Here is a 14934-nt window from a genome sequence, read left to right on the forward strand (position 1 = left end):
ACATTGGTTTCAGTCAATACCATAAGTAACGTACTCCACCGCAATGGTCTCCGTTCCAGACGAGCCCGTAAGGTACCTTTACTTTCAAAGCGTCATGTCAAGGCTCATCTACAGTTTGCTCATGATCACTTGGAGGACTGTGAGACGGACTGGTTCAAGGTTCTCTGGTCTGATGAGACCAAGATCGAGATCTTTGGTGCCAACTACACACGTGATGTTTGGAGACTGGATGGCACTGCATACGACCCCAAGAATACCATCCCTACAGTCAAGCATGGTGGTGGCAGCATCATGCTGTGGGGCTGTTTCTCAGCCAAGGGGCCTGGCCATCTGGTCCGCATCCATGGAAAGATGGATAGCACGGCCTACCTGGAGATTTTGGCCAAGAACCTCCGCTCCTCCATCAAGGATCTTTAAGATGGGTCGTCATTTCATCTTCCAACAAGACAACGACCCAAAGCACACAGCCAAGAGAACCAAGGCCTGGTTCAAGAGGGAAAAAATCAAAATGTTGCAGTGGCCTAGTCAGTCTCCTGACCTTAACCCAATTGAAAACTTGTGGAAGGAGCTCAAGATTAAAGTCCACATGAGACACCCAAAGAACCTAGATAACTTGGAGAAGATCTGCATGGAGGAGTGGGCCAAGATAACTCCAGAGACCTGTGCCGGCCTGATCAGGTCTTATAAAAGACGATTATTAGCTGTAATTGCAAACAAGGGTTATTCCACAAAATATTAAACCTAGGGGTTGAATAATAATTGACCCACACTTTTATGTTGAAAATTTATTAAAATTTAACTGAGCAACATAACTTGTTGGTTTGTAAGATTTATGCATCTGTTAATAAATCCTGCTCTTGTTTGAAGTTTGCATCTTATCAAACCTGCTAAATCTGCAGGGGGTTGAAGACTACTTGTAGGCACTGTATATAATCTATCCATATACAGCTCTCGGTAAAATTAAGAGACCAGTGCAAAATTGTCAGTTTTTCTGATTTTTCCCTTTATATTTTAGAGTAAAATGTAAATTGTTCTTTTATTCTATAAACTACTCACAACTTCTCCGAATTTCGAAGCAATACATTTTGCATTTATTTTCTGAAAGTGAGGAATGGTCAAAATAACAAAGCCATGCATTGCTTTCACACCTCAAATAATGCAAAGAAAACAAGTTCATAATCATTTAGAAACAACAATTTCATGTGCCTTGGCTGCTTTCCACCAGTCTTTCACACTGCTTTTGGGTCTCCTTATCTTTGATGGCTTGTGAATATCCATCTTCCTCTTGATTACATTCCAGAGGTTTACAATAGGGTTCAGGTCTGGAGATTGGGCTGGCCATGACAGTGACATATAAAAGGAATCTCAAATGGCAGCTGGGGTGAAGTGTACTGCAAGAACAGTTCGTGACAGGCTCCTAGAGGCAGGGCTTAATTCATGTAAAGCTAGAAAAAAGCCTTTCATCAATGAGAAGCAAAGGAGAGCCAGGCTGAAGTTTGCCAAAGACCATAAGAATTGGACCATAGAGGGCTGGAGTAAGGAAATCTTCTCTGATGAGTCTAATTTTCAGCTTTGCCCAACACCTGGCCGTCTGATGGTTAGACGGAGACCTGGAGAGGCGTACAAGCCAGTGGCTTCCACCCACTGTGAAATTTGGTGGCTGATCGGTGATAATCTAGAGATGCATCAGCAAGGCTGGAATTGGGCAGATTAAACTTTGCAAAGGACGTATGAATCAAGCTGCATACAAGGTTATCCTGAAAAAACAGCTGCTTCCAGCTGCTCAGGCAATGTGCCCCAACTCTGAGGGCTGTTTTTTCCAGCAGGACAATGCGCCATGCCACACAGCTAGGTCAATCAATGTGTGGATGAAGGACCACCACATCAAAAAACACCTTAATGGCCAGCCCAGTCTCCAAACTTGAACACCATTGAAAACTTCTGGAATGTAATAGTGTATGTAAAGTATACAGCATGTGTTTCTCTATATATGAGTGCAGGTGTAAAAACTGTATCAAAAGAGAACTCCACGCACTGAGGCAGCAGAGGGAAGGTGAGTATAATTGTTACATTTTTTTTTCTTAAGTGTGCAGTGTGATGGGGACCATATGTACCAGGATGGGGACATATATGCAAGGATGGAGAACAAAGATTCAAGCATGCTGTGTCATTTTCTACTTTGTATGGAGTGTTTACTTGGACCATCTGTGTATTTTTATTGAAACGCCAAGCGTGGACTAAAGAATTGGAAATTTACCTGGCTGAACCCTATCATTCCTCAGCGCTGGACAAATCCTTTGCCTTCTTCTTCTATGGGCAGCACGGTGGCTCAGTGGTTAACACTGCAGCCTTGCAGCGCTGGGGTCCAGGGTTCTAGTCCCACTAAGGACAACATCTGCAAGGAGTTTGTATGTTCTCCTTGTGTTTGCGTGGGTTTCCTCCGGGTTCTCTGGTTTCCTCCCACACTCAAAAAACATACAGATAGGGAATTTAGATTGTGAGCCCCAATGGGACAGTGTTGCCAATGTATGTAAAGCGCTGTGAAATTAATAGCGCTATATCTGTATATATAATTGCCTTATTCAGACTGTCTGTCTGTCTGTCTTGCTCCAAAATTCTGTCGATACCGTGACAAGCGTCTCATTGGCCGCTCGCCTCGGCTCCGCCCCCACACGGATTGGCCTCTCGCCCCAGCCCCCTGCACGCTTTGGCAACTCGGCCACGCCCCCCTCACGCAATGCACGCTCGCTCTGGCCCCGCCCCCCACACGCATTCCCCGAACCGACATGGAGCCCCGACTCCCAGGTGAGTGCTGTACCCCCGGGAGCCCACACCAGCGTAGGCCGGCAACCCAGCCGACACATACCCTCGCATTGCTGGGGTCGCCGGCGTACGCTGGTGTGGGCTCCCGTGCGTACGGGGGGTGGGGTATGCTGGTAACCATGGTACACATCGTGTAATATTGTGTAGCATGGTTACCAGCGTATGCCGGCTCCCTGCCCATTCAGATCGTTGGTCTCCCGCTGTCACACGCTGATGCGTGCTGCACAGCAGGAGACCAACAAGTTACCCAGCACTGTCTCTTTGATTACTTACCTGATGTGTAACATGCTTACTAGCATACCCCGACTCCCGGCACACGTACGCTGATAACAATGATACACATCAGGTATCTATGGAAACCGCTTTGCATAGTTGCCCCCGCTTGGCCTCTGTCCCACTCGGCCACGCCACCCCACACTCTGCCCCCCTCGGCCACGCCCCCCACACTTCCCCCTCGGCCACGCCCCCACACTCTGCCCCCCCTCGGCTACGCCCCCACACACTTGGCCACGCCTCCCCGCTCATCCACAACTGCCCCGCTCGGCCACGCCCCCCACACACATTGGGCACCTATACACCTCCCCCCAGGACTACTCCACCTATCAGACACCTCTCCCAAAGGACTACTCCTCCTATTATCCTGCTCTCCCCACAGGACTACTCCTCCTATTATTCTTCTCCCCCCCCCATGAATACTCCTCTTATTATCCTCCTCTCCCCCCAGGACTACTCCTATTATCCTCCATTCTCCCCAGGACTACTCCTCCTATTACCCTGCTCTCCCTCCAGGACTACTACTCCTATTATTCTTCTCTCCCCCCAGGAATACTCCTCCCATTATCCTCCTTTCTCCCCAGGACTACTCCTCCTATTATCCTCCTCTCCCTCCAGGACTACTCCACCTATTATCCTCTTCTCCCCCAAGGACTCCTCCTCCTATTATACTCCTCTCACCCCAGGACTACTCCTCCTATTATCCTGCTCTCACCCCAGGACTACTCCTCCTATTATCCTCCTCTCTCCCCAGGACTACTCCTCCTATTATCCTGCTCTCACCCAAGGACTACTCCTCCTATTATCCTCCTCTCTCCCCAGGACTACTCCTCCTATTATCCTGCTCTCACCCCAGGACTACTCCTCCTATTATCCTCCTCTCCCCCAGGACTACTCCTCCTATTATACTCCTCTCCCCCAGGACTACTCCTCCTATTATCCTCCTTTCTCCCCAGGACTACTCCTCATATTATCCTGCTCTCCCCACAGGACTACTCCTCCTATCATCCTCCTCTCCCCCCAGGACTACTCCTCCTATTATCCTCCTCTCCCCCCAGGACTACTCCTCCTATTATCCTCCTCTCCCCCCAGGAAAAAAACTCCTCCTATTAGACTCCTCTCCCCCCAGGACTACTCCTCCTATTATCCTCCTCTCCCCCCAGGACTACTCCTCCTATTATCCTCCTCTCCCCCCAGGAAAAAAAACTCCTCCTATTAGACTCCTCTCCCCCCAGGACTACTCCTCCTATTAGACTCCTCACCCCCAGGACTACTCCTCCTATTGGACTCCTCTCCCCCCAGGACTTCTCCTCCTATTATCCTCCTTTCTCCCCAGGACTACTCCTCCTATTATCCTGCTCTCCCCACAGGACTACTCCTCCTATTATCCTCCTCTCCCCCCAGGACTACTCCTCCTATTATCCTGCTCTCCCCACAGGACTACTCCTCCTATTATCCTCCTCTCCCCCCAGGACTACTCCTCCTATTATTCTTCTCCCCCCCATGAATACTCCTCTTATTATCCTCCTCTCCCCCCAGGACTACTCCTCCTATTATCCTCCATTCTCCCCAGGACTACTCCTCCTATTACCCTGCTCTCCCCACAGGACTACTCCTCCTATTATCCTCCTCTCCCTCCAGGACTACTACTCCTATTATTCTTCTCTCCCCCCAGGAATACTCCTCCTATTATCCTCCTTTCTCCCCAGGACTACTCCTCCTATTATCCTCCTCTCCCCCCAGGACTACTCCTCCTATTATCCTCCTCTCACCCCAGGACTACTCCTCCTATTATCCTGCTCTCACCCCAGGACTCCTCCTCCTATTATCCTGCTCTCACCCAAGGACTACTCCTCCTATTATCCTCCTCTCTCCCCAGGACTACTCCTCCTATTATCCTGCTCTCACCCCAGGACTCCTCCTCCTATTATCCTGCTCTCACCCAAGGACTACTCCTCCTATTATCCTCCTCTCTCCCCAGGACTACTCCTCCTATTATCCTCCTCTCTCCCCAGGACTACTCCTCATATTATCCTGCTCTCCCCACAGGACTACTCCTCCTATCATCCTCCTCTCCCCCCAGGACTACTCCTCCTATTATCCTCCTCTCCCCCCAGGAAAAAAACTCCTCCTATTATCCTCCTCTCTCCCCCCAGGACTACTCCTCCTATTAGACTCCTCTCCCCCCAGGACTTCTCCTCCTATTATCCTCCTTTCTCCCCAGGACTACTCCTCCTATTATCCTGCTCTCCCCACAAGACTACTCCTTCTATTATCCTCCTCTCCCCCCAGGACTACTCCTCCTATTATTCTTCTCCCCCCGCCCCCATGAATACTCCTCTTATTATCCTCCTCTCCCCCCAGGACTACTCCACCTATTATCCCCCTCTCCCCCCAGGACTACTCCTCCTATTGTACTCCTCTCCCCCCAGGACTACTCCTCTTATTATCCTCCTCTCCCCCCAGGACTACTCCACCTATTATCCCCCTCTCCCCCCAGGACTACTCCTCCTATTGTACTCCTCTCCCCCCAGGACTACTCCTCCTATTATCCTCCTCTCCCCCCAGGACAACTCCTCCTATTATCCTCCTTTCTCCCCAGGACTACTCCTCCTATTATCCTCCTCTCCCCCCAGGACTACTCCTCCTATTATCCTCCTCTCACCCCAGGACTACTCCTCCTATTATCCTCCTTTTTCCCCAGGACTACTCCTCCTATTATCCTGCTCTCCCTACAGGATTACTTCTATTATACTCCTCTCACCCAAGGACTACTCCTCCTATTATCCTCCTCTCCCCCCAGGACTACTACTCCTATTATACTCCTCTCTCCCCAGGACTACTCCTCCTATTACCCTGCTCTCCCCACAGGACTACTCCTCCTGTTATCCTCCTCTCCCCCCAGGACTACTTCTATTATACTCCTCTCCCCCCAGGACTACTCCTCCTATTATACTCCTCTCCCTCCAGGACTACCCCTCCTATTATCCTCCTCTCCCCCCAGGACTACTCCTCCTATTATCCTGCTCTCCCCACAAGACTACTCCTCCTATTATCCTCCTCTCACCCCAGGACTACTCCTCCTATTATCCTCCTCTCCCCTCAGGACTACTCCTCCTATTATTCTTCTTCCCCCCCCAGGAATACTCCTCCTATTATACTCCTCACCTCCAGGACTACTCCTCCTATTAGACTCCTCTCACCCCAGGACTACTCCTCCTATTATACTCCTCTCCCCTCAGGACTACTCCTCCTATTATTCTTCTTCCCCCCCCAGGAATACTCCTCCTATTATACTCCTCACCTCCAGGACTACTCCTCCTATTAGACTTCTCTCCCCCCAGGACTACTCCTCCTATTGTAGTGGGTGGGCCTACCCCCTACTAGTCCAGCATAGATAACCCGGCACTGTTGTTATTAAAAATGTTTTACTATTGTTATATGATGTGTTAGGGCACCCCCCTAGTGGCCGGGTGGGACGGCTGTTGCCACCGGGGAGGAGGAGTCGGCCGGATATCTAGGCAAGGTCTGAATGTGTGGGAGGGAGAGAGGATCCGGGTCAGCGGAGAGTGAACATCTGCAGCGGCAAGTGCGATTGTGTGAGCGGAACATCAGGGGACACCGGAGATAAGGAGGTGGACGCAACCTCAAAGCCTATTCTGCCGGTGTGGGTCCGGTGTATGCTTGGCTGAAGAGTGGGAGCCCGGAGGAAGTGGAGTACTTTGGGCATATCCCCACCAGAGGGTGCGTTTGGGCAGGTTGTCCCCAGCTCCACTAATATTGCCGGAATCCGCTGACCGGAGTGTTTTATCTTTGTGAATAAATGTCGTTTTTATTGCATCTGGACTTTTGCCTGCAGCCTCTTTGTGCATCGGCCGATGAAGATACCGACATACACTCTCTCAACATTATAGAAGTGATGAAGCCAGGGATGTGCCTTGAATACAGTGCTGCCACGACTACACAGCCAGAGGCCTCCCTGGCTCGTTACTTCAAGTGGCGTAGTCGGCAGGATCCGAGTCCCTTGCCGGAGAACCAGGAGTCTGAAGACCAAGTAGTGCCTGAAGCACGGAATTCGGACTATGAAAGAAGATTCCCAGTTCCCTGGTGGGAAGAAAACGAAGTACCCGCAGCGTTGGACCGGGTACAGGGTGACGACCAGGAAGCCGTTATCTGTGAGGAAGAAAAGGCGCGAAAAGTTGGCGCCGAAAGAAGAGCCTGGGGCTGGCCGGTGCCGAAGAGAAAGCATGGAGTACTCCGCCCAAAGAGGGGAGGTGCCAGCTCCAGGGCATTGAAGACGAAGAAAAAGAAAAAGAAGTACCTCAGCGGAGGAGTCAAGATGATGCGTGAGGCTGGGGGTGGAGTCCGTTTAAGAGCGGGAAACGAAGACCCGCCTCCACTTCCTCCAGCCTCAGCGTCGACACCACCGCCATTACTAGCGATTCTGTCGGAAACCGAGATGGAGAACTTTGGGCAACCTGCGGAGTTGGCGACGACTATGGCCCTCATCAGCCTCGGTCGAGGCCGACCTCGGTTCGCCCCCGCTAGCGAGGCCGCGATAGCGGACCTTCCCATTGGACCGGGAGGTTCTACGAGGCCAGACAAAGTTTCCTGGAAGACCTCATGGGATGCTCAAACCGGGAGCACCATCACAGAGGTGAAGGCGACCTATGCTACCCCGCCCATGCCAAGCCGTCCGGGGGTTGCTGCTTTCCCATGGGACACCCCGCAGCTTAACGCCGCCGCCACACCATTTGTTCCGGCGCCAGAGTCGGCCGAGGAGTTAGCCGGGCGTCTAGAGAAGGACCACCTGGGCTTCTTCTGGGACCCAGTCATCGTCCCGCCGGAGGTGTCGCACCCCAGTGTTCCGCCCCCGAAGCCTGACCCCGTCCAGGAACGGCTCCTGGCTGAGACCATTGTCCGGGAAATGCTGTTCGGTGCCGGTGGCGAGAAGTTAGCCCAGCAGTTTGTGACCGGGGTGGTAGTCAAGTTTAATCAGCAAGAGGGATACGGCTTCATCCGAGAAGTAGAGACCGGGGATGATTATTTTTATAACCGGGTTCATCTCGACGTCGAAGGACTCCCTAAGCGACTTCACACCCTTTGGCCGGGCGAAAAAGTCACCTTTCTGCCGGATGCCGGTAGCCGCGGCCTGTTTGCCGTCTGCGTCTCCCGCATGCCGACCACCCGGGAAGCGGAGCAGTGGCAGGAGGAGATAGAGTGGGAGGAGCAGCAAGAGCGGCGCCGGAGCCATGCCAAACCGCTCCCGCCCGCGCCTTCTCAGCCCCGGCGCGTCCTGGCTGCTGCCCCGGAAGCAGCGATGGAACCGGCTCCTGATCCGGAGAAGTTCCCAGCCGTGGTAGCGGTGACCCAAAACGTGACTAATAAGCCGGTCATTATGCTGGATGCACCACCACCATCCCGGGCAGGAACACCGTCACCGCCAAGAGGAGCTGCAGCAGCTGTGCCGGAGGAACCGTCCTACGCCCCGGTGTCTTTCAGGCGAATCCGCCGCCAGCCGGGACAATCTCTGGGGGCCTACATCCAGGCTCAAGCGGAAGAATGGAAGAGAGCCTGGCCCCCAGAGTAAGTTGTTGCCTCCAGCACCTGCCGAGACCGGTGTTGTTCAAGACCGGCAAAAAGTTCTTTTGTTGTTGCAAAGTTTGACGGGCCTGTTGCCCTCCAGCGAAGACCGGGAGCGCTACTGAAGCCTCCGGGCACCCATCTAAGACCGGGAGCGCTGTTGAGCCTCCGGGCGCTATCCAGAGACCGGGAGCGCCGCTGAACTGGTGCCGCTGTTGAGAACTGACCCGAAAGGTTTTTATGTGTTTATGTGTTTATGTGTTTAAGAGCCTTGCCGGGAGGCTCGGATTTTAAGAGGGGAGGCATGTAGTGGGTGGGCCTACCCCCTACTAGTCCAGCATAGATAACCCGGCACTGTTGTTATTAAAAATGTTTTACTATTGTTATATGATGTGTTAGGGCACCCCCCTAGTGGCCGGGTGGGACGGCTGTTGCCACCGGGGAGGAGGAGTCGGCCGGATATCTAGGCAAGGTCTGAATGTGTGGGAGGGAGAGAGGATCCGGGTCAGCGGAGAGTGAACATCTGCAGCGGCAAGTGCGATTGTGTGAGCGGAACATCAGGGGACACCGGAGATAAGGAGGTGGACGCAACCTCAAAGCCTATTCTGCCGGTGTGGGTCCGGTGTATGCTTGGCTGAAGAGTGGGAGCCCGGAGGAAGTGGAGTACTTTGGGCATATCCCCACCAGAGGGTGCGTTTGGGCAGGTTGTCCCCAGCTCCACTAATATTGCCGGAATCCGCTGACCGGAGTGTTTTATCTTTGTGAATAAATGTCGTTTTTATTGCATCTGGACTTTTGCCTGCAGCCTCTTTGTGCATCGGCCGATGAAGATACCGACATACACTCTCTCAACATTATAGAAGTGATGAAGCCAGGGATGTGCCTTGAATACAGTGCTGCCACGACTACACAGCCAGAGGCCTCCCTGGCTGGTTACTTCACTATTATTCTCCTCTCCCCCCAGGACTACTCCTCCTATTATACTCCTCTCCCCCAAGACTACTCCTCCTATTAGACTCCTCACCTCCAGGACTACTCCTCCTATTATCCTTCTCTCCCCCCAGGACAATTCCTCCTATTAGACTCCTCTCCCCCCAGGACTTCTCCTCCTATTATCCTCCTCTCCCCCCAGGACTACTCCTCCTATTAGACTCCTCTCCCCCCAGGACTTCTCCTCCTATTATCCTCCTTTCTCCCCAGGACTACTCCTCCTATTATCCTGCTCTCCCCACAAGACTACTCCTCTTATTATCCTCCTCTCCCCCCAGGACTACTCCTCCTATTATCCTCCACTCCCTCCAGGACTACTCCACCTATTATCCTCCTCTCCCCCCAGGACTACTCCTCCTATTGTACTCCTCTCCCCCCAGGACTACTCCTCCTATTATCCTCCTCTCCCCCCAGGACAACTCCTCCTATTATCCTCCTTTCTCCCCAGGACTACTCCTCCTATTATCCTCCTCTCCCCCCAGGACTACTCCTCCTATTATCCTCCTCTCACCCCAGGACTACTCCTCCTATTATCCTCCTTTTTCCCCAGGACTACTCCTCCTATTATCCTGCTCTCCCTACAGGACAACTTCTATTATACTCCTCTCACCCCAGGACTACTCCTCCTATTATCCTCCTCTCCCCCCAGGACTACTACTCCTATTAGACTCCTCTCCCCCCAGGAATACTCCTCCTATTACCCTGCTCTCCCCACAGGAATACTCCTCCTATTATCCTCCTCTCCCCCCAGGACTACTTCTATTATACTCCTCTCACCCCAGGACTACTCCTCCTATTATACTCCTCTCCCTCCAGGACTACCCCTCCTATTATCCTCCTCTCCCCCCAGGACTACTCCTCCTATTGTACTCCTTTCCCCCCAGGACTACTCTTCCTATTATACTCCTCTCCCCCCAGGACTACTTCTATTATACTCCTCTCACCCCAGGACTACTCCTCCTATTATCCTCCTTTCTCCCCAGGAATACTCCTCCTATTATACTCCTCTCCCCCCAGGAATACTCCTCCTATTAGACTCCTCTACCCCCAGGACTACTCCTCCTATTAGACTCCTCTCCCCCCAGGACTACTCCTCCTATTAGACTCCTCACCTCCAGGACTACTCCTCCTATTAGACTCCTCTCCTTCCAGGACTACTCCTCCTATTATACTCCTCTCACCCCAGGACTACTCCTCCTATTATCCTCCTCTCCCCACAGGACTACTCCTCCTATTATCCTCCTCTCCCCTCAGGACTACTCCTCCTATTATTCTTCTTCCCCCCCCCCCAGGAATACTCCTCCTATTAGACTCCTCACCCCCAGGAATACTCCTCCTATTAGACTCCTCTCCCCCCAAGACTACTCCTCCTATTAGACTCCTCACCCCCAGGACTACTCCTCCTATTATACTCCTCACCTCCAGGACTACTCCTCCTATTAAACTCCTCTCCCCCCAGGACTACTCCTCCTATTATTCTCCTCTCCCCCCAGGACTACTCCTCCTATTATACTCCTCTCCCCCAAGACTACTCCTCCTATTAGACTCCTCACCTCCAGGACTACTCCTCCTATTATCCTTCTCTCCCCCCAGGACTATTCCTCCTATTATACTCCTCACCTCCAGGACTACTCCTCCTATTATCCTCCTCTCCCCCCAGGACTACTCCTCCTATTATCCTCCTCTCCCCCAGGACTACTCCTCCTATTATCCTCCTCTCCCACCAGGACTACTCCTCCTATTATCCTCCTCTCCCCCCATGAGTATTCTTCCTATTAGACTCCTCACCTTCAGGACTACTCCTCCTATTATGCTCCTCTCTCCCAGGACTACTCCTCCTATTATACTCCTCTTCCCCCAGGACTACTTCTATTATACTCCTCTCACCCCAGGACTACTCCTCCTATTATCCTGCTCTCCCCACAAGACTACTCCTCTTATTATCCTCCTCTCCCCCCAGGACTACTCCTCCTATTATCCTCCACTCCCTCCAGGACTACTCCACCTATTATCCTCCTCTCCCCCCAGGACTACTCCTCCTATTGTACTCCTCTCCCCCCAGGACTACTCCTCCTATTATCCTCCTCTCCCCCCAGGACAACTCCTCCTATTATCCTCCTTTCTCCCCAGGACTACTCCTCCTATTATCCTCCTCTCCCCCCAGGACTACTCCTCCTATTATCCTCCTCTCACCCCAGGACTACTCCTCCTATTATCCTCCTTTTTCCCCAGGACTACTCCTCCTATTATCCTGCTCTCCCTACTGGACTACTTCTATTATACTCCTCTCACCCCAGGACTACTCCTCCTATTATCCTCCTCTCCCCCCAGGACTACTACTCCTATTAGACTCCTCTCCCCCCAGGAATACTCCTCCTATTACCCTGCTCTCCCCACAGGACTACTCCTCCTGTTATCCTCCTCTCCCCCCAGGACTACTTCTATTATACTCCTCTCACCCCAGGACTACTCCTCCTATTATACTCCTCTCCTTCCAGGACTACCCCTCCTATTATCCTCCTCTCCCCCCAGGACTACTCCTCCTATTGTACTCCTTTCCCCCCAGGACTACTCCTCCTATTATACTCCTCTCCCCCCAGGACTACTTCTATTATACTCCTCTCACCCCAGGACTACTCCTCCTATTATCCTCCTTTCTCCCCAGGACTACTCCTCCTATTATACTCCTCTCCCCCCAGGAATACTCCTCCTATTAGACTCCTCTACCCCCAGGACTACTCCTCCTATTAGACTCCTCTCCCCCCAGGACTACTCCTCCTATTAGACTCCTCACCTCCAGGACTACTCCTCCTATTAGACTCCTCTCACCCCAGGACTACTCCTCCTATTATCCTCCTCTCCCCACAGGACTACTCCTCCTATTATCCTCCTCTCCCCTCAGGACTACTCCTCCTATTATTCTTCTTCCCCCCCCCAGGAATACTCCTCCTATTAGACTCCTCACCCCCAGGAATACTCCTCCTATTAGACTCCTCTCCCCCCAAGACTACTCCTCCTATTAGACTCCTCACCCCCAGGACTACTCCTCCTATTATACTCCTCACCTCCAGGACTACTCCTCCTATTAAACTCCTCTCCCCCCAGGACTACTCCTCCTATTATTCTCCTCTCCCCCCAGGACTACTCCTCCTATTATCCTCCTCTCCCCCCAGGACTACTCCTCCTATTATCCTCCTCTCCCCCCAGGACTACTCCTCCTATTATCCTCCTCTCCCCCAGGACTACTCCTCCTATTATACTCCTCACCTCCAGGACTACTCCTATTATACTCCTCTCCCCCCAGGACTATTCCTCCTATTATCCTCCTCTCCCCCTAGGACTCCTCCTCCTATTATCCTGCTCTCCCCACAGGACTCCTCCTCCTATTATCCTGCTCTCCCCCTAGGACTCCTCCTCCTATTATCCTCCTCTCTCCCCAGGACTACTCCTCCTATTATACTCCTCTCCCCACAGGACTCCTCCTCCTATTATCCTCCTCTCCCCCCAGGACTACTCCTCCTATTATCCTCCTCTCCCCCCAGGACTACTCCTCCTATTATACTCCTCTCCCCCCAGGACTACTCCTCCTATTATACTCCTCTCCCCCCAGGACTACTTCTATTATACTCCTTTTCCCCCAGGACTACTCCTCCTATTATCCTCCTCTCCCCCCAGGACTACTCCTCCTATTATCCTCCTCACCCCCAGGACTACTCCTCCTATTATCCTCCTCTCCCCCCAGGACTACTCCTCCTATTATACTCCTCACCTAAAGGACTACTCCTATTATACTCCTCTCCCCCCAGGACTATTCCTCCTATTATCCTCCTCTCCCCCTAGGACTCCTCCTGCTATTATCCTGCTCTCCCCACAGGACTCCTCCTCCTATTATCCTGCTCTCCCCCTAGGACTCCTCCTCCTATTATCCTCCTCTCTCCCCAGGACTACTCCTCCTATTATACTCCTCTCCCCACAGGACTCCTCCTCCTATTATCCTGCTCTCCCCACAGGACTCCTCCTCCTATTATCCTGCTCTCCCCCTAGGACTCCTCCTCCTATTATCCTCCTCTCTCCCCAGGACTACTCCTCCTATTATACTCCTCTCCCCACAGGACTCCTCCTCCTATTATCCTCCTCTCCCCCCAGGACTACTCCTCCTATTATCCTCCTCTCCCCCCAGGACTACTCCTCCTATTATACTCCTCTCCCCCCAGGACTACTCCTCCTATTATACTCCTCTCCCCCCAGGACTACTTCTATTATACTCCTTTTCCCCCAGGACTACTCCTCCTATTATCCTCCTCTCCCCCCAGGACTACTCCTCCTATTATCCTCCTCACCCCCAGGACTACTCCTCCTATTATCCTCCTCTCCCCCCAGGACTACTCCTCCTATTATCCTCCTCTCCCCCAGGACTACTCCTCCTATTATACTCCTCACCTAAAGGACTACTCCTATTATACTCCTCTCCCCCCAGGACTATTCCTCCTATTATCCTCCTCTCCCCCTAGGACTCCTCCTGCTATTATCCTGCTCTCCCCACAGGACTCCTCCTCCTCTTATCCTGCTCTCCCCCTAGGACTCCTCCTCCTATTATCCTCCTCTCCCCCCAGGACTACTCCTCCTATTATACTCCTCTCCCCCAGGACTACTCGTCCTATTCTCCTCCTCTCCCCCCAGGACTACACCACCTATTATCCTCCTCTCCCCCCAGGACTACTCCTCCTATTATCCTCCTCTCCCCCCAGGACTACTCCTCCTATTATCCTCCTCTCCCCCAGGACTACTCCTCCTATTATATTCCTCTCCCCCAGGACTACTCCTCCTATTATCCTCCTCTCCCACCAGGACTACTCCTCCTATTATCCTCCTCTCCCCCCATGAGTATTCTTCCTATTAGACTCCTCACCTTCAGGACTACTCCTCCTATTATTCTCCTCTCCCCCCAGGACTACTCCTCCTATTATACTCCTCTCCCCCAAGACTACTCCTCCTATTAGACTCCTCACCTCCAGGACTACTCCTCCTATTATCCTTCTCTCCCCCCAGGACTATTCCTCCTATTATACTCCTCACCTCCAGGACTACTCCTCCTATTATCCTCCTCTCCCCCCAGGACTACTCCTCCTATTATCCTCCTCTCCCCCAGGACTACTCCTCCTATTATATTCCTCTCCCCCAGGACTACTCCTCCTATTATCCTCCTCTCCCACCAGGACTACTCCTCCTATTATCCTCCTCTCCCCCCATGAGTATTCTTCCTAT

At 52.4% G+C, this 14934-nt stretch overlaps 1 protein-coding gene across 1 annotated transcript in view; it reads right to left on the reverse strand.

The window, feature by feature from the left end:
• The window catches only part of LOC142255065 (vomeronasal type-2 receptor 26-like), a 45136-nt gene that overhangs the window by 13545 nt on the left and 16657 nt on the right, over positions 1 to 14934 (reverse strand). The window lies entirely within an intron of this gene.

This window comes from Anomaloglossus baeobatrachus, chromosome 10 (genome assembly GCF_048569485.1).
Source record: "Anomaloglossus baeobatrachus isolate aAnoBae1 chromosome 10, aAnoBae1.hap1, whole genome shotgun sequence".
Taxonomy (NCBI): domain Eukaryota; kingdom Metazoa; phylum Chordata; class Amphibia; order Anura; family Aromobatidae; genus Anomaloglossus; species Anomaloglossus baeobatrachus.